The sequence below is a fragment of the Artibeus jamaicensis genome, unplaced genomic scaffold (assembly GCF_021234435.1).
Source record: "Artibeus jamaicensis isolate MK-2021 breed Jamaican fruit bat unplaced genomic scaffold, CSHL_Jam_final contig_384, whole genome shotgun sequence".
NCBI classification, from domain to species: Eukaryota; Metazoa; Chordata; class Mammalia; order Chiroptera; family Phyllostomidae; genus Artibeus; species Artibeus jamaicensis.
This window is the reverse complement of record NW_026521810.1, coordinates 19,603,537-19,624,124: the sequence shown is the minus strand read 5'-3', so window position 1 is coordinate 19,624,124 and position 20,588 is coordinate 19,603,537. Positions and strand designations below refer to the sequence as shown.

The 20,588-nt window shown below is 38.8% G+C and overlaps 1 protein-coding gene across 4 annotated transcripts in view; it reads left to right on the top strand.

Moving 5' to 3' along the window:
* The window catches only part of CTNNA2 (catenin alpha 2), a 1,098,262-nt gene that overhangs the window by 96,773 nt on the left and 980,901 nt on the right, over positions 1 to 20,588 (top strand). The window lies entirely within an intron of this gene.

Here is a 20,588-nt window from a genome sequence, read left to right as displayed (position 1 = left end):
AATGCTGATTTTTACTTTACACCTTCAGTTGTTGTGACACCATATTAGAATCTGAAGCTTTTACAACTCCTTATTTAAAGCCTCTTAATATTGTAGGTGAGTGGTTGTCATTAAGAAAGTGTTTGAATATAGCATTGTATTTCAGTAGGTTTGTCATGAATAATACCCCAGCTGCCAGGGCCACTCTTCTCCTAGTAAATGGCTCAGACAGTTCCTGCCTGTCATCATCTCACTGACTTAAAAAGCAGATGATCTTATGTAGAGCCAGAAGATTTGTACAGCTATACAGGACGTAAAGCTAGATTTCAGGGGCTTTTTTTTTCCATTGCAGATAGGTCTACTTATAAAGAAAGAAACATAATATTCTTTTTTTATACTGACTCACTTGATTTTCATATTTTTGAGGCATGTTTTTGCAATTGAAATTTTAGCAATCTATAGTAAGTAACATGAGTAAGATGCTATGCTTTCTGATTTTTTTCCCTAGTAAGTAACAAGTATTTTCAGTTGATGTGTTTTAAGTTGACTGTGTTGTGGTCTATGAGACTATAGCCACAACAGCAAAGTGTTTGTAGCCAGGATTTGTGGAAAATCTGTTTATGTCACTGTGTGGCTGATATCCTTCAATAGTTTTTATTGCCCATTGATAATTTTCAAAATCCTGATCGTAGCCATTTCTTTTAGCCCCTTCCAGCCTTCTAACTTCCTGTACCTCTATTTACTCTGTGGGCTGCATTTGTGAATTCCTCCCTGTTCTAAAGCAGAGTGTGCTCACTAAGGCTTCTGAGCCTCTCTTGGCGTGCTCTTGGCTCTTGGCTCTGGAACATCCTTGTCCTGCTCAATTTTCACCTGGAAAATTCCTACATGCCTGTTAAGACAGTGGAAATTTTCTCTCTCCATTCGTGCATTTATGTGCCTCTCACCACCAGTGGAAAGTAGTTGACTTAGTTCAGGGTCAACACCTAAGACTTACTCATTTCAGTGCTTAATGTCTCCCTAACAGGGTACCTGACCAGACATTCCCAGCAAATATCAAATGAGACATAAATAGACTGATTGCTAAGAACTCTGAGCCAAGACTTATTCCTGTATTAAAAGGCCTGGTGTAGAAAGGTACTATTTACCCTCACGGATGAGCCCGGTGGAAAAAGCTGTTCGAAGCAATCTGAAAGTTAGAGTCTACAGTTTTGGTGCCCATGGGCAGGCACTAGTGACGGAGGAAGACACTCACAGGGAACAAGTTGAGGGCATCAGATTGGGCAATATCAAATGGAGTAGAGTGTTAAAAATTAACCTTTGTGCACAGGGCGGCTGCAGCAGGCAGGTCAGTCAGGTAATCAGCAGTGAATGACAAGTCACTAGTCTGCAGTATTTCCAGGAGTGCATTGGAGAGCCCTCTACCCATAACCCCCTTTTCTTAAACTAATGAATGCGGTACTGGCACAGTGGTGACACTCGGTGACTGCCTTTGTTTTCTACATTGTGGGTAAATATGACTTTTGTGAGGTTTCCTTGTGAAATGATGACTGTTGAAGAAAAGAGTAGTCTGAACCTATTTTTACAAAGAATGTTATGCTCCATTTTTTAGCCTTCCTTGGACAGCATAATGTCAGACATTTTTGAAAGGAAGAGAAGGAATGGGGAAGAGGCAGAAACTGGAGTTCAGGGAAGAGTGAAAGGAAGTCCCGTCACAGGCTGCTGAGTGACAGAGCCACCTCAGTTGAACTGAGATAGTGGCTAAGTCTTTGTCGCTAACTCATCCCTCCTGAAGGCTGTGACCACCCCAGCTGCAGGAAGCCAAACAAAGCACTGCGTGGTGGGCAGTGCCTACCAAAACCGTTGTCTGCCTGCTGCATTACACATTGCGGGAGGGACACAGAGGATTTGATTCATTAGGTTTTTGTGTCATGATTAAACTGGATTTTGGTAAGGAAGACCACAGATGGATGAGAGTCAGTGTAAAATCGTGTTTGATTAATGTAGATTCCAGTGCTTACATACAGCAACATTTTGGGATATCTGTATATACGTGTGTTAGTATGCATGTTTTTGTGTCCATGTTCTGATAGCTAAGAGGGCTTAGAAACAGTGAGCACACCTAGCATACAGAAGTTGACTTCTAATGCTGTTCTCCGACAAAAGGAGCCAGGACTCCTTGGAGAAGTGGCTGATTCTAGGTTTGAGCCCGAAATACAACGTGAGGTTAGAACATCTTGTAGTGTCAAAAGTGAGGAAATGATCACATAAAAACAAAATATAAGTGGGATACATGTCAAAGGAACATGGGGGGCAATTGAAAGAGTCCCTTGTGGCTAAAGCTGAGATAATTTGAACAACAAAATAAAGTAATATTGGCTTATAATGCAAAGTATAAAGTAAATAACTATAAGCACATACTTATATGAATACATGATTGAATAAATAAATACCTGGCAGAGAATAGGCAAATTGCTGATACAGAAGAACTTTCAGTAGTTTATGGAGCACATCTCCTACTCACTAGGCATGGGCTGCACACAGTGAGTTTCTTCTAAAGACTACAAATATGAAAAGCGAGAAACTTGCTGAATGTGTCTGCAGCCAGGTGACCAAGATTAACACCAATAACAGTAAGTCACATTGATAGCTTATGTGATAAGAATGACACTTTATATCTGTGTTCTTCTCAAAATCTATAACCCCAGTCTAATCATGAGTACACATTGGGTAAATCTTAAATTAGGGGCATTCTACAAAACACCCAGCCAGTATTCCTCAAAACTCTCAAGGTCATTATAAGTGAGGAACATCTAAGAAGTTGCCACAGCCCAGAGGAGCCTAAGGAGACGTGACAACGTAAGGAGACATTAAATGTAAATGTGTATCCTGGATGGAATCCTGGAACCGAAAAATGACGTTAGGTCCAAGTGGAGGAAATATGAATAAAGTATGTACTTTGGTTAAAACAAACAAATAACCAAAAGAGACTTCTTAAGAGTGGCAAAGTCATGTTTTAATCTTCCATCTTCACCATGTTCAGTGTGAATTTAAAAGATAAATCTGCTTGTCTTTAATAAATGATTAGTGACTCAGTGGCTAGAATTTCTTTCATCTTAAAAAAGTTCTCTGTTTTGTTTATGAAATTCCCCAGTATATCTCTAATTTATATTTTCTGAAACTTTCATTCTTTCCAAGCTGGATACACTAGACTCTGAAAACACCATACAGAAAACAGTGTAACCTCTTGGAATAAACTAACAGCTCTTTAAAAGAAGGAGATAGAATTGATGCAATGAAGCTTTAAACTGTGATGAAAATATGGATGTTTGATAAATGACATTTTTAACATCCCTTCTAGCAAAGAAACAGAACAGATATTTATCTAAATAATAATGATAAGAGACAATTTTTCAGTTGATGTATTAATTAGGGAAGCTAAATGCTTAATAAATATTCATTCCCTCACCCCTCATTTCACTTTATTTCAATGCAAGTGGAGTTCAACGCAAGCATTTCTGTATTTGGCTGGCTCTGTCGGGGGGACTCAGAGATCCAGACACTCTGTGTGTCAGGGCCTGAGAGAGAGAGAGAGACAGAGAGAGAGATGATGGAGATTTTTGGTAGTCAAGACTGTATGAGATACCTCACTCCCACTCATATATAAACTTTAAAAAGTTCCTTGAGTTGTAGAAGGCAACATTTTTTAAAATTTACTTTTATTTTTGTAAGATTTATTATTATTATTTATTTATCTTTAGAGGGGAAGGGAAGGAGAGGAGAGAAACATCAATGTGTGGTTTCCTCTCCTGAGTCCCCTGCTGGGAACTGGCCTGCAACCCAGGCATGTGCCCTGACTGGGAATCGAACCGCAATCGTGTGGTTCACAGGCCCGTGCTCAATCCACTGAGCTATGCCAGCCAGGGCCTATTTTTATTTTTTAAAATATATTTTATTGATTATGCCATTACAGTTGTTCTATTTTCCCCTTCATTCCCTTCCACCCTGCACACCCCCTTCCCCATCATTCCCCCCTTTAGTTTATGACCATGTGTCTCAAGTTCTTTAGATTCTATATTTCCCATACTATTCTTACCCTCCCCCCTATCTATTTTCTACCTACCATCTATGCTACTTATTCTCTGTACCTTCTCCCCCCTTCTCCTTCTCCCACTCCCCTGTTGCTAACCCTCCATGTAATCTTCATTTCTATGGTTCTGCTTCTGATCTAGATGTCCTCTTAGTTTGCTTTTGTTTTAGGTGTGGTTGTTAATAACTGAGTTTGCTGTCCTTTCACTGTTCATCTTTTTTATCTTCTTTTTCTTGGGTAAGTCCCTTTAACATTTCATATAATAAGGGCTTGGTGATGATGAACTCCTTGAATTTGACCTTATCTGAGAAACACTTTATCTGTCCTTCCATTCTAAATGAAAGCTTTGCTGGATAGATCAATCTTGGTTGTAGGTCTTTGGATTTCATGACTTGGAATACTTCTTTCCAGCCCCTTCTTGAGAAGGCAACATTTTAAATGAGGCATTATTCTTTCTCAGAATAGCATCTCTTTTTACCTGCCTACTAATTCTGTGACTCACCGATGGTTGACTAAGCTAGGGCTAACACTAGAATTCAGTAAATCCTGTTGCAAAACCCTCTAATAGATTTGTATTGTTTTTAAATAGATAAACCTTTTAGAGGTGAATGTAGGTGATAGATGTTCATGAATCATATCTATCAGCATTTTGTTTTTGCTGTAAGAAAAGCTTTTGGTTGTTCTAGAGCTAATAATAGTATGTTATCTATTGTATACTAAGCATTTTCTGACCCTCGTGGGTGTACTTGACATTTTGCTGATGGTGAGAAAGTTGTGCTTATGCATTTCCTGTGCAATTGTGATTATTACATGTTGTGGGAGACTTGGCTGCATGACTCATACAGTCGAGCATACACCTACAAAAGCAAGTAGCCCAGGAAGGGTTTAAAACAGTGACTTAGAAATGAAACCAATGGCTTGACTTATTTGTCAGTTTTCTGTGCTTCCAGGGTCTTATAAGAGTCTCTCCTACCCCAATTCATCTATTCTTTCCATCCCAAGTAAATGATGATGAGAACATTATCCTGAAATACCACAGCCTGGAATTTACACGAATCCAGACACAAAAATTATACTCATTGCAGATTCAGCACATTCTTTTACATGTGCTTCTTAGAAAAATTATTACAGTTATTAGAATATGGGCCTTTAATCTTAAAGTAACTCTTTCCACTATTGTAGACAAACATGCAAAAAATTAGGATGCATGTATCCATTTTATAAACATTTTTTTATCCAAGAAGTCGAAATTGTCATGATTGACACTAAATTGAAGAAAAGGAAATCATTTTAAGTTGAATAATATGTGAAGGAACTAAAAGATTGATTTCCCCATGATTTTACTTCGTTTTAAATTTTGCAATAAAGGATATTAAAGCTTTGACAGAAACTGTACCAGTCTGTTCTCTCAGGCACATCTTTAATAGTATCACCATAATTTGGTCTTCATCAGCTGGGAAAGAATTCTTGAGCCATATGGAAGACCCTCCTCCCATTTCTCTCTTCTCTTTCCTCTTTCATATCTCTGTCTCCCCACTTACTGTATTTCTTACTGTTCTTCCACTTTGCATGGAAACTCTCAATGTATGTTTTAGTTTCTTTGCATAGGAAAGATGAGGGAAGATCTAAACAAGTCTAGTTTGAAAAAAAAGAAAAGATTATTGCCTGATTTCTGGGGGAAGATAGTTTTAAACAGAAAGAAGACAGAGATTGGAGATTCAGTTGGATATGAAAATAGCTATATTCATTAAGTAGAGCTATGCAAACAGATGTAAATTTGGATAATAGGGAAAGATACTTGAATTTCATCAGTCTTTCTCTATAGTTAGCAAATATCTCACCTTCTAAAATTACTTCAATTGTAATTCATCACAATAAGCATGTAATTAAAATTGAAGAATGTTTACCAGGTGAGAGAAGTTGATGAAGCGAGCCGGGAGAAAGATTTTGAAAATGTGAAAAGAAGAGCAACTCAGGACACACTACAATTTAGAAGATATTTCAGGAAAGATAATGCGGGGAGGATTTCAATAAAGTAGATGCTGCTGGTTTAAAACTAACCTGGAGAAGCTAAGTCACCAGGTGTTTTTAGCAGTGAACATTAATTAGTTAATTCATTCAACCAATATTTATTGAAAACCTATTGTGCTTTGGCTTCTGCACCAGATCCTGGGAGGATAAGTGCTGGGAACACAGTTCCCTGTACTTGTAGAGCTTATACTCTAGAAAGGAAGATAGAAATGCATCATAATTATCTATAGTTATGGCGAGAAGTATGGCATAATGTGGAGCATTACTGTACGGGTATGTGTGTAGGATGGGGAAAGAGATTTCTGACATGGGCCTGGGCTGAGCTCTATGGCTCTTGCTCTTTCTTCAGAAGTTGGGTATGCATGCAGTTATGGTGGAGCATTATGCTCTTAGGGTAATGTGTGCCAGCTGCACTGAGAACAGGGTAGGAGTCACCAGTTCAGTGCCGGTGCATGTCAGGTAAGATACACCAAAGCAGTACAAACCAAGTTCAGAAGGATTTGTTAAAGAGTCTGCAAATTGCTGTATTTGTGGAAACAACTCACACTTCTTTTCTTTAATTGTTGTTCAGTTACAGCTATTCCAGTTCCCCCCCCATTGTTCTCCCTGACACTGCCCACCCCCTGCTCCCTCAGTCAGTGCCCACCCTCTTGCCCATTACTACAGGTCCTTCTTACATGGTCCTTGACTAGACCCTCACCTCTCTTTTTACCATTATCCCTCTCCACCCCTCCCCTCTGGTCACTGTCAGTGTGTTCTTTATTTCCATGTCTCTGGGTCTATTTTGCTCATTTGTTTGTTTTGTTGATTAGTTTCCACTTAGAGGTGAAATCCTGTGGTATTTGTCTTTTGCCACCTGGCTTATTTCACTTAGCATAATGCTCTCCAGTTCCATTCATGCTGTTGTGAAGGGTAGGAGCTCCTTCTTTCTTTCTACTGTGTAGTATTCCATTGTATATATGTACTACAATTTTTTTTGATCCACTCATTTACTGATGGGCACCTAGGCTGTTTCCAGCATTTGGCTATTGTAAATAATGCTGCTATGAACATTGGGGTGCATAGGTTTTTTTGAATTGGTGGATTCTTAGGGTGTTATCCTAGCAGTGGGATCATTGGATAGCAAAAGGTAGAAAGTAACTTAAAGTAAATTCAGCATTTACTAGAGTTTACCATTTGGTGGAATGATATTATAAAATGAAGTACACAGGAAGATAAAAGCTGATGAAAAGAGGATTCTTTGGATCATATAACAAAGGCCCAATCAGTATGTGCTTGATGAACAAGTAATGAGTTGTGATATGATAACTGCTATAATTGAGAACTGGAAAACCGTGGCTTGTAATAGTTGTAAATAAGATACTTACACCTGTTTAAAAAAAAACTGTTAGTGTTTTCTTAGGAGATAGATACATATTAGTTGGCCATGATATTGATATATTGAGGTCTGATGATCATTAAAAATTAGAATAAAGTAGAAAAGAGAAACTTTGAAACTTTTATTTTGAGTGTATGGATATATGTGTGGCCTTGGAGGGTATTGAAAATGGAAAAATGAATTCATTACTGTGGGTTGGTGTCAAAGAGCCCTGAAAGTCACTGTGATGGAGAGAATCAGTTTCCTGGGTGTGTGTACACGTGGTGGAGGAGCCTGGAGGAGTGTGAAGGTCCCAGGACCTGGAAACATCAGGGGCTCTTGCTCTTGAGCCTGTTGACTTACTGTTGACTGTAGTGGCCATGCTGACACCTTGGCTTCAGTCTCAAGGCGACAACCATCTCACTTATCCAGGTACTTCCCTGATGTTGTACTACACATAAACTGAGACTGACGGCTATCTCAGTGCAGGTATTTGCCCTTTGCACTTGGTTAATTCATGAGCTAAAGTCCCCAGTTGTGAAATCTTCAGAGATTCTTGTTGGGTGGCAAGTTTGGAGATTCTGGGCTTTTTTGGATGAGATCTATGTTCCTTCTGACCCATTTTGGTGGAATTAGGGAATGAGAGGTTGTATATGTGTGTTAGGAGGGATATTTGACTCACTCCCTGCTTCATCTGCTTTGATTAAATAGTGAGAAAAATCTCCTAAGAGGTCTGTTAGCCAGAAGGTTTCTCTTGGCAATCACTTCTTCAAGCAGCATTTCCTACATGACAGTAAGTGGTCCTTGGGAGGTAGCCCTCGTATCTTCAATGGTAATAGGATATGCTTTGTGCTTAAATACAGAAAATCACATGGGGGAAGCAGCGATCTCAGAACAGGGACTTCAGATGAGGCTTTATAGGACAAGCAGTGTATAAATTTGATGTTTAACCTTAATTAGAAGTTAGCCCAAGGAATGGAGAATGGAGCCTGGAGAATGAAAAGTGCATGTTTTTGAGAGAAAAAAAGAGCTACACATGCACAAGATGGGTAAAATTTGCACATGGTAACTTCAAGAAGTCGAGAATGGCTTTACTATCACAGTGAACATATCTGATGGGTGACGTACTGAGATTTCTGGCTGACAGAATAAATCTGGGGCCAGTCATGACAGGCAGATGAGCAGTGGTAAGGAGTGTTGACTTTACCCTAAGGACAATGAGAAGCCAATGAAGTGATTTAAGAAGCACAATGAGACAGTCATTTGAATTTTACAAAGCCTGCTTTAGCTGTAGCCTGGAGAAAACATTGTAGGGTATTGACTGGGAAAAAAAGAGACCTATTTGGGGATTTTAAAAAAATCAGTGCACAGGAAAATAAAGAGGTAGACCAATAATATTAAAAGGTAGGATGAACATATATTTAAATAAAGATTATCTTTATTTTCACATATTATTTAATGGGCATGCTATTTTCTGGGAATGTATCCCATAGAAATAAGCAAAGATCTTCAATGATGCTCACTTATTACAGCATTGTTTGTAGTAGCAAAACCTGAAAACCAGAATTTCTCAGTAGATCGTTTGAATGCACTGTGCACATCCAAACTATAGAAGATTATGTAGCATATTGGTTTTCCATTGCTGTGTAGCAATATTGCCACAAAAGTAAGGGTGCAAAACCGTGATGCATCCTCTGATGGTTTCTGTCCATCAGAAGTCCAGTCATGGCTTAGCTGGATCTGCTGTTTCAAGGTCTCATCAGGTTCCAATCAAGGTGTCACCTGGAACTGTTTCTCCTCACAGAGAGAAGGACTCACTTCCAGGTTCGCCTGTTTGGTGGCAGCATACTGTTCCTCAGGGGCTGTCCGATGGAAGGCCTCAGGCTGCCAGTCAAGGGTTGCACTCGGTTCCTTGCTGTGTGGCTTACTGTGTAGGGCAGCTCACTACTTGGCAACTTGCTCCTTCAAAGCCCACAAAGGGAAGGTGTCCACAGTCCTATTACATACTTACATGCACATAATCACATACATCTGTCATCTTTGTTGTATTCTGATGCCCAGAAGCAAGTCATATTCTGCCTTTATTCAGGCACAGTGATTATATAATGCATGAACACTGGGAGCTAAGAGTCTTTCTTTCTACTGCGTATTTATAAAAAGGACTATCTAGTTTTCTTCGATTGACCTGAAGGCATGCCAATTATATATTCTTAAATTGCAGAGTACTTACTCTACACACTATGATCTCATTTTTATAAAAAAGCAAAACCCAAAGTTATATCAATAAATACACATTGTTTACCTTTGTATATGCTTAAAGACAGAGGAAGAGTCCATATGGAAAGTATGGGAGCTATCTTAATTAGATAGTTTTTATTCTTTTCCTAAGTGAGACAATGATAGAATGAGCTCGGGATAACATTTTTAAAAAATGATTTTATTTATTTTTATTTTTAGAGAGAAGGGAAGGGAAGAGAAAGAGAGGGAGAAAAATATCAATGTTTGGTTGCCTCTCAGGCACCCCATACTGGGGAACTGTCAACACAGGCATGTGTCCTGACTGGGAACCGAACCAGCAACCCTTTGGTTTGCAGGCCGGCGCTCAATCCACTGAGCCACATGAGCTAGGGCACGTTTTTCACTTTTTATTTAAACATTTATGCATTTTCACTAGTTACAACCAACAGATTGATTTTAAATGGTTAAAAATTAAAATACAATTGCAAAGTCCAGGGAAACCACTAAAAAATAGAAGAAGGAGGAGTAGAAAAAGTAGAAGAAAAAAGAAGGAGAAGAAGAAAAAGCAGGAAAGGGAGGAAGAGGAGGAGATGGGGAAGGAGGAAGGGGAGGGAGAGAAAAAGTTGATTCACATTTAAGTGGGCCTGTGCAGTTTAAACCCACGTATTTCCAGGACCAACTGTATTTTTAGTGTGCTGTTGGGAATCCATGTGTGGAGGGCTGATGAGTATCTACATGTGGATCTTCAACTGACGAGTGGGAGGGGAGATGGTGCCGGTGCCTCTAAACCCCACGTGGTTTAAGGGTCAAATATAAAACTGATGTGCTAAGAAAGAAAAGAAACTGGCATCATGTGAAATGCTCAGTTAAAATCACAAAAGGCAGAAAAAGAATTGAACATAAAAATAGGAACAAAGAGTAATAGCAACAAGAATACAGTAATGACTATGGTAGATATTACTCCAGCTTTATTAGTAATTTTTTAATATAAATGGTCTAAATGCACCATTTAAAAGAAGTTGTTGGAATAAATCAGAAAGTACTAGCTGACTGTACAGGACACCAACCTTAAATATACGGACACATATAGATTGAAAGCAAGTGTATGGGGAAGAACAAACCATGCTAGCACTGATAAAAAGGAAGCTCGAGTAGCTATATTAATTTCAGATAGAGCATATTACAAAATAAGAAAAGTTATTAGGGTTAAAGCAAGGCATTATATAAAGAGAAAGAGGTTTGTTCTCCAAGAATGCAGCAATTTTTAACATGTATGCACATTAAATTATGTGAGGCAAAAACTGATAGAACTACAAGGAAAAATAGATGAATCTATGGAATAGAATACAGAGCCTAGAAATAGATGGCCATAAATACAGTCAATTGATCTTTGGCAAAGGAGCAAAGGCAATACAATGGAGCAAAATAGGCTCGTCCATAAATAGTTCTGGGACAACTGGACATCACATGCAAATAAATGAATCTAGACTTTATACCCTTCGAAATGAATCATAGATTTAAATATAAAACAAACTTAAAACTCTTAGAATATAACAAGTGTAAACCTAGATGACATTGGGTATAGTTACATGGTATCAAAGGTAAATCCATGAAAGAAATAAGCTTGGCTTCATTAAAATTTAAAACTTCTTGGAAAAAGGCCATATCAAGAGAATTAGAGGGTAACCCACAGACTAGGAGAAGAAACTTTCAGAAGAAACATCTGCTGAAGGACGATTATCTAAATATACGAACTCTAAAACCCAATGATAAGAAAACAACAAAACCCTATTAAAGAATGGGCCAAAGATCTTAACAGACTCCTCAGAGATGATATACAAATTGCAAATGAGCAGATGAAAAGATACTCCATACCATATGTCATCTGAAAGATGCAAACGAAAACGACATTGAGATAACAGTACACACCTATTAGAATAGCCAAAGTCAGAAACACTGGTATCATCTAATTCTTTGAGGTCGTGGAGCAGTAGAAACTCTCATTCTTTGCTGGCGGGAGTGCAAAATGGTAGAGCCATTTTTGAGAAACAGTTTGGCACTTTTTTTTACACAAAACTAAGCATATTCTTACCTTATAATCTAACCATCTTGCTCCTTGGTATTAACCCAAAGGAGTTGAAAACTAATATCTATACAAAAACTTGCACAAAGATGTTTATAGCAGCTTTATTCATAATGGCAAATGTTGGAAGTAACCAAGGTATCCTTCAGTGGATGAGTGAATAAACAACTAGGCTACATCCAAGCAACGGTGTGTTATTTAGTGCTAAAAATAAATGAGCTGTGAAAAGACACGGGTGAACCATAAATGCATGTTGCAAGTGAAAGAAGTTCATCTGAAAAGGCTACAAGGTATGAACTACCTGGCATTCTGGAAAAGGTAAAAACAGTGGAGACAGTAAAAAGATCAGTGGTTGCTACAGGAAGCAGAGGTAGGGAAGATATGAATAGGTAGAACACAGAGTTAGGGAAGTAAAAAATATTTCTTAAAAATACTCAAGTGGGGCCCTGGCTCAGAATCAAGTGGGGTGTAGCTCAGTGGATTGAGCACGGGCCTGTGAACTAAGGGCTCACAGTTTGATTCCCAGTCAGGGCACATGCCTGGGTTGCAGGCCAGTTCCCAGCGGAGGACACAGGAGAAGCAACCATATATTGATGTTTCTCTCCCTCTGGCCTTCCTTTCCCCTCTAAAGATAAATGAATAAAGTCTTTAAAAAAATACTTGAGTGGGAAGTAAGTGTAGAATGGGGGGTGGACAAGAGGAGCACTGTGCACAGCTAAGCAGGCCTGGGTGCAACAGGACAGAAGGCAGATCACAGAGGGATTCCAGTTAGGAAGACATTGGTTAGCACTTTTGAATAATTGTTCTGGGGCAAGTGTGGTGAGTTCTGTATGGAGAGGTCTGTGACAGGGACAGAGTGATAGAAATAAGGAAAATTTCCAGAATGCTTACAGAAATATTATGTAAAGAAAAATTTTAAATGTTTAATAATTTTTGCTTAGACCCTCAACATTGGTTCTGAACTTGGTCAAGTTGTATACTCAGATGCCGGTTTTCCAAGGTCACCTGTTCTTGGGTCTTACCTTTTATGTAACTGCTTCTCTTCAGGACTGCTTCTATGGAAGACGTTTTGGGAGCCAGTGCTCTGGGAGTGTATTTTGGCCTTATCACCTTATGAGGTCACCACTCAAACATGAAACATGTTTCCACAGATATGGATAGGTTTGCCCTCAATAAAGAATCTGTTGTTTCAAAAATCTAGTTTTCTTCCTACTCTAAAAGCTTATGTTTGCAGTTATTTCAGGAGTGCTACTCCCTTCCCAATAAACCTGTTAGCATATGAAACAGAGTTGTTTGAAATATGGTAAGGAGAGTTTGCCACAAATAGTAATAAACTACATATCCGTGTTCTCAGAGGTACTGTAAGTTTGTAGCATCATCCTATAAATACCCTGTACAGTGCCGCCTGCCTCTTCCTCCTCAGGGCAAATTTTCCAAGAGTGGGTGACAAATGGAACAGGTGAAGTACAGTTTCACTATTTCAGGCCTGGCTCCACCTTAACTCCTGTCGCGTCACAGTTAAAGTCTGTCTTTGTGTGCACATGGTCAATGTCCTTGTTACATCATAGAATTTCACTCTAGTGTATTGTGAGAGTTAAACATCTTTTATGGTTCAAATGATTTAGAAGTTTTTCACATCACAATAGAGTATGGTCTAAACACACTCTATTGTTGATTTATTTTTGAAGTCTAGTGTTAATTTATGTGATGTTTAGCTGCACATCATGAATGCGTTAACATTTCTTGTTCAAGGTTTTTGATGTTTTAGAAATGTGCTTTTTAAGGGGGGGAACATACTATTTCTTGAATAGCCTTGATACAAATCATAAAGAGGCTATAAAATGTATTGATGAATTTTTTGCTTAATAGGTTGAATGTATATTTACATAGTGTACATTTATTAGAATAGAATGTTTGTGACTAGAAGTCATTTGTGGAAAGTCCTTGTGGAATTTCATTGAGAGTTAGATGTAGGTTTTTCCTGTTTCAAAAACACAATCTGAACTTGGTGAGGTTGCCTGAAGTCAGGGGTGTCGTGAGTGGTAGAACAACTGAATGATTTTGTTCATGAACATGTTATCGAAAGTCTAAGCATGCTCTTAAAGAACTTAATGGCATTTCTCTTGAGTGCAGTCCGGGCTGAATTACTTTTTGAGCCATAGGAGAAATTCAGATTATTCCTGCTGATTTCTCATTTCAGTCATGAATACCACTTATTTTGTGACGTGATATTTTCTCTAGAGAAATTTTTTTCCCTGCAGTATTTAGATAACCTCTGACTTCAATTTTTGGGGGAGTTTATAAACTTTTTTTATTAATTTTGTTTTCTTCAACTTTACAGTATCATTTCTATTCTCTCAGACTTTTTTTTTGTGAGTTTTCACTCTCTCATTATAGGCAGCAGCTCGATCCTCTTTCCCATACAGCACAACTCTGTCTTTGGACTAGTCGGGTGAATGGTGAAGGATGTAATAAAAATTGATGTAAGCTGATCATGGCACTGCCGAAAACCCCACATTTATTTCCTTTCGCACTGAACCAAAGTTCAGATATTCGCCCTTGTTTTGGTGCCCTCTTATGACCTGTGCCCTTCCTCATTCTCCAATCTCACCTTCCCCTTCACTCTTCCCCTCGGCTGCAACCACATTGGCCTTTGCGGTTGCCTAAGTATTATAACTGAACATAAGAGTCATGAGAATCATGTCTTATAAATGTTATCAGTGAGATAAATGACTGGAAGTTGGATTTCAGGAGTGCAAGATATGAAGTTAACATTTTTAATTCAAAAGCTATAGTGCTCAGTTACATTCAAAACAACTGTCTGTGCAGAAGACTGAAGAGTACTTGATTCCTAAACTTGTACTGATGCTTTTTCAGATGTTGTGATCTTGAGAACATTGTGGTGGTCTTTTTTTTAATGTAAGAAGGACATTAAAAAAGATTTGAGTTGATCACAGCAATAATTCCAGAAGTTGGATACAAAAGAGTGGGGTCAGGTGCTGAAGGCATCTGCAATCAGGGTGAACGGAACCCCGGTGTCCTGGGAGATGATAGAAGGAGGAAAGGCTGCTGAAGGGAAACTTCCTGGGGATCTGCCTGCATGAGTATATTAATCATGTTTTCTTTTCTATTTTTTTTTCTGTTTTTATAAGGTTTTGACATCCTAAAGCTTTGCTCGTCCTGGGGAAACTGTACCTCCCAGGGCTAGCTAATTCCTACAGCTCCCATGCCTGGGACCATGCCTTTTGTATGTAAGCCGAACAACTCCAAGCTCATATCTATAACCACCATCTTTATCTAACCCTCACACACCAAGCCAGTCTTTCTTCTGACCTAAATCACCCTGGGTCTGGGTACCAGAAAACTAGGGGCCACCCCTGCATTTCAGAGCTCACCGTGACTATTCAAACAACCAATTCTAAACTTGCTCTGACTCACCTATCCCACCTTAGCCACTCCTGCCCCTGGCAACCACAGTAGTGGCTCTGGGCTCCGCTCTTCCCTTTTCCCCCTCTTGCCTCCTGACTCTGTCGTTTCTCCATGTGGCCCTGCAGGGCATGTCATGCCTCCTCCTCTTGGGAACTGAAATAACTAATCTTCTTGCGATAGCATGGACCCCTCCATGTCATAACTCAGTCACCTCTATGAGTTAACGCCCAGGGGCATCTACAACAATGAGGAGACACTGTGTGTGTCTGAACACAAACAACAGGGGATGAAAATGAAATAGCTTACTATGTAGTTATTTAAACACAAAACAGAGTAACACTGAAAGCTGATCTACAATGTAAAAGAAACAACAAGCAAAGCAGGTTGTTTAGAACAGTGTACATGCTGGTCCCAATTTTAAAGAAAAGCTTTCTATGATGAATAGTCTAGCATGAAATACCCCAAAGTGTGTTGAGTGTGTGAGTGGAGCTAATTTCTCTTTCTGTTTATATAATCGATATTTCTCCAATTTTTATGATCACTTTCTGTCATTCAAAGTCTAATTTGAGTGGCATCACTTACCTAACTTTCATCTCTTTGGCGTTAGAACCTTGACTGTGATGGAAACCGGAGCCTGGTTCCAGGTACACATGTTAAATGATGCTAAGTGGGGGGCATTCACTCCTTTCTACAACCAGAATATTTCTTTTTGAAATGGATGAGCTTGTCTCTACACTGAAAATTATGTGCATTTTACTGCACACATTAAAAGATAAAGTATGAGTAGTCTATGTACTTGAATGACAATTCCCACTTCTTTGCTTCTGCAAACTGGTTACAACCCTACATTATGCAGGCTGAGGACCTGGCTGTGTTCTTTTCTCCAAGCTGTGGGATCCTGTTTTGTGTGTACCGTGGCAGGGTTTTTGTTCTGTTTTTTTTTCTTTTGCATTGTATCAGGGCCCTCAGTATCTCTGGTGTATTTCCTCAGCATTCTCTCTAATCACAGTCACTTTGATGGTTTTCCTTTTCTCCCATATGCTGTGCTGATAACGTTGTCTACCTCATGTGTCATCTCCTAATTTTGCTCTTACCTGTGTGTTCATCCACATGTCTACTGTGTAGTGCTGCATGTACTCTCCCTGCCAGCTCCATGCTTGTTCGGCGGGATCTGTGTCCTACAGGCCCACAGGAGGGACATGCCACACTTCTTTTTTGTGGGTAGGGTCATTTATCCTTGCTCTCCAAGCTGAAATGATTTTCCCCACTGCTCAGCATCACAGAACACTGTGTGTCTTTGAGGAAGTACCAATGTTTGCTGTTTAACCAGGGGAGTTGGTACATAGTGAACATTTTCGTAAGTATAGTGCTGTCATTTTAGATAATAGAGGAGATGGTGACACTTTATTTTCTTGAAAAATTAAGAAGAGCTTTAGGTAGTTTTATTCTATAAATATACAAAAAAATCCTAACTCTCAAATAACACCACAGGGTTTAGTAAACTGGGAAAATACTTAGGACTTAGGAAGTTCACAGCACCCATTATAATGCCTTCCTTTTATCGCCTTGTATAGTCTCCAAAGTAGGAAAGAAACAATTGGCTCGAACCTGAAAGTTGAAGTGCTGGTTGGTTATTTTCTTAAATGGTTCATTTTCTGAGCCACTTACTCCTTCCTCCATCTGGTCTTACCTGAAGCAGTGTCTCAGCAGGTTTTTCTAGCTGTTAGTTTTGTAATCCCTTGGTTGAAGTAACAATTTTAGGTGAATTATGATTTCTTGAACATATGGTGTATTCCATTGAAGATAGATTTGTTTTATATCCCTTGAATTGTAATGCACATATTTTTAAATCTCTTTGATTTTTATGTTTCATCTGACTATGTAGCTAAGGGTATATATTTCTTGATTGTGAAATAGTCACAATAGTTTTGGATGCGTGTGTTTTCTTTCATATTTAGATCTCTACGTAAGGCTAATTTAGTTCTTTCCAATAAAATATCTTAAGGTTCCTTTGTTAAATAGGAATTAGAATAACTATTATAATTTATAAAATACTGCTTAGCATAAAAGTAACTCAAAAGAAATTATAACCACTCTGTAAAGTAGAAAGCACCTAAAAACTCATGAGTCTAAAATAAAATATGCTTCAGTAAAAGTAGTGTGCAAAGCCAACTTACTTTAGAATAAAACTTAGAATGTTGTGTTTACATCCACACAAGTCCCCAAATTCTAATGATAAAAATCCCTCAGAAGGATGGTAAATATATTTTCTCTAATTGGTCAACAAATACCTCATGAGGATTATTAGTGTATTCATTAGTATGCTTCTATTTTGCTGTTTACTTATGCTGGTAAATCTATCAAACTCATGATGGCAGATGCAATGGAAAAATCAATTCATGTGGCCTGAGACATGGCAAACGGTTAAGGTCAGGGTCATTATAGTGAGCATGAGTAGTGTTTCTCAACAGGATCACTGTTAGCATTTGGGGTGGGGCATGTTTTGTATTGTGGGAATGTAATCCTGTACAACATTAGACAACTCAGGCCCTGTAGAACTTCGTAATGACTGGGACATTAAAAATGGGCCCTGGAAAACATTATCTGAGTGATACAGCCCCCAGTTAAGATCTACTGGTGAAGAGTAGGGGCTGGCAACCTTTTTCGTAAAGGGCCATATACTAAATATTTTCAGGTGTGGGCCATATAGTTTCTATTCCAGCTACTCAAATTTGCTATTGTAGCAAGAAGACAACTATAGTCAATACAAAAAGAGTGGCTGTGTTCCAATAATACAGTTTTGACAAGGGTAGAGGTGGGCAAATTTAGCCTGGGGGCTGTAGTTTGTTGACCCCCCCCTTAAGTGTATCACGAGTTCACCAATTTCTACACAAGGAATGCTATTTGAAAATAGTTAATAGTATTAGGTTAGGAGGGTTTGGGGTACAAGTAATGTCAAATTGTATTTATAAGCATGCTTTGTTTTATTGCACTTGATAGGTATTGCATTTTTTTTTTGCAAATTGAAAGCAAGACCCTTCACCACCAAAAATGTTATGAGTTGCTTTGAAACCTCAATGTCTTTGAGGTATTCCTGTACTATTGGTAAAGCCAGGGTGGTTTCAGTCTTGGTTAAATGAATATAATATTGTCATAAAAGACCAAGTGCCTTTCTTCTTTCTAATGTGTTGTCCTATGCTGTTGTTATTATCTCCTCCTGTTGTCACTTATTGGTATGTGTCATGTATAGTTACAGTTGTGCACAGAGAGAGTGACATGTCTGTCTGTCCTCCAGGAAAAACTTTCCCAGAACCCCTCAGCTGATGAGTTGTCAGATCTCATTTGGGAAAAAAGCAGACTTGAACAAAGAAATGCGAAGGTGAAAATTCCCATTATGTAGAACTGCACAAAATGGACATAGAATAATTATGATTGTCTTTCTTGGGCTGGAGAAGGATCTAGCTTTTACCCAAACCCAAGGACATACACAATATTTGAATTAGTTGAAATTGTGTTTAAGAGAAAGTTCAGCAGGCTTTGAGGGGTTAGTGGAGTAAGATGTGTTTTCAGTATAGTATTTTTACATTAATTTTATTCATTAAATATAATTATGTCTTCAATGCTACCTGAGGCCATAATTTTCCTTTGTTTCCCATCTAGTTAATGGGAACATTTCTTTCATTCCTGTCTTTGGTCAGAAGAGACGGATGAGTGTGGGCCAGGGTTCTACCCACTGATTCCAGGTTATCTCTCTTTGGTACAGAGCCATTGTCAGTGCCTCCCTGTGAGCAGCCAATAGTGCCCGTGAAAGACAGTATTTAAATTTGGTTAATGGAAATTACTTTGGAATCCTTAAGGAATCCCTTAAGTTCTCACGTAATCATACATGGGTAGTCTATCATGTTTTGTATTATAAAAACTGAAAGTAATCTGTAGAACAGCATCCACACTGAAATGTTATAATTACTTATTTTAGTACTAAAGGGAATACAGAAGTCCATCTGGTTCTTTCAGGCTCATAAAAGGTACAGATATAAACAGAAACTGGTTTTCCCACTGTGCGTGCTGTGTTCCCTGCATTACATCATGGCGTGCCTGCAGCCAAGTGCCTGCTCAAAAAAAAAAAGCTTCTGCTTGTCAGTGCTGATGGCTCTTATTCAAGTTCTGAATTTTTTTCCTGGAGCTTTTTCTGAATTTTGAGCTCAGTAAGCTGTCAGTATTGGGTTGAACAAGTACATTTCGATGCACCTATATTTGCTCTAGTGACGGTTGAAGAATGACACTGCAATATTTTGTGGGTAAATTTGTTCAAGAGACTTTGGTTCACATCTCTCTCACATCATTTCAGCTGGGAAGTGGCTGCCTATTTTATGCCAATCATATACTTATGTATTTATTCAAGAAATATTAAATTTCTGGTCCTGACCTCAAGGATCTCAACATTCTAGTGAGGCAAATGAATGAACAATAAAATAGAGTGTGATTTATAGCACAGAGTGGAAGGAAGTCCAATATAATGTCAAAGCAAGGATGGAAATGATGCCTGAGCTGAGTCCCGAAGGCCAACTGGGAATAAGTCAAGTACAGAGCACAGGGAAGGAGCTTCCCTGTTGGTGGGGTGACAGGGGCAAAAGCTTGCAGGTGTCAGAGAATATGAAAGTTTGAAGAATAGATATTAGTTCACTAAGACTTCAGGTGCAAGTTGGATGAATTCTGAGCAACAAGTCCATCCTGGAGGACAGTAAATGTCATCGCGGTTTTATCCTTAAGTGGTGGCAGTCATTAGAGATTTTTAGCAGAGAGTGAGTGACATTGTCACATTCATATTTTGGAAAACCCACTAAGGCTGTAGAACAGAGGAGGAAATAGAGGGGCTGAGACTGAAGGCGAATGACCAGTCAAGAAGCCATATCAATAATCTAAGGAGGAAATGATGAAAGCCTTGATTAAGGCAGTGTTGATAGAGAAAAAAAGTGGAATTTTTTGAAATATTGGAAATAGAATTTATTAGGGTTGATGTTTTGATGACCCTTTTGATGTAGGATATAAGAAAAAGGACAAAAGAAATGACATCTACATTTCTGACAGGGCTTTAGGTGGTGGTTCCATTCACTGACCTAGGAATACAGGAGTTGGACCAATTTGGAGTGAAGGTGATGGGCTCATTTTCAAGCTTGGTAATTTGAAGTGTTTAGAAACCTTGTTAATGGGTGTATATAGCAAGCTGGATTTGAGGCAGGGCCTCTGAGCTAGAGAAACAGATTTGGGAGTTTTCAGCATAAATGTAAGTCATTGACATGAATGAGACTGCCCAGAGACTGTGTGTAGAACAGAAAGAGACAAGGGAGAATGGGTATAGAAGAGAATGCCATTAAGACTAAGAA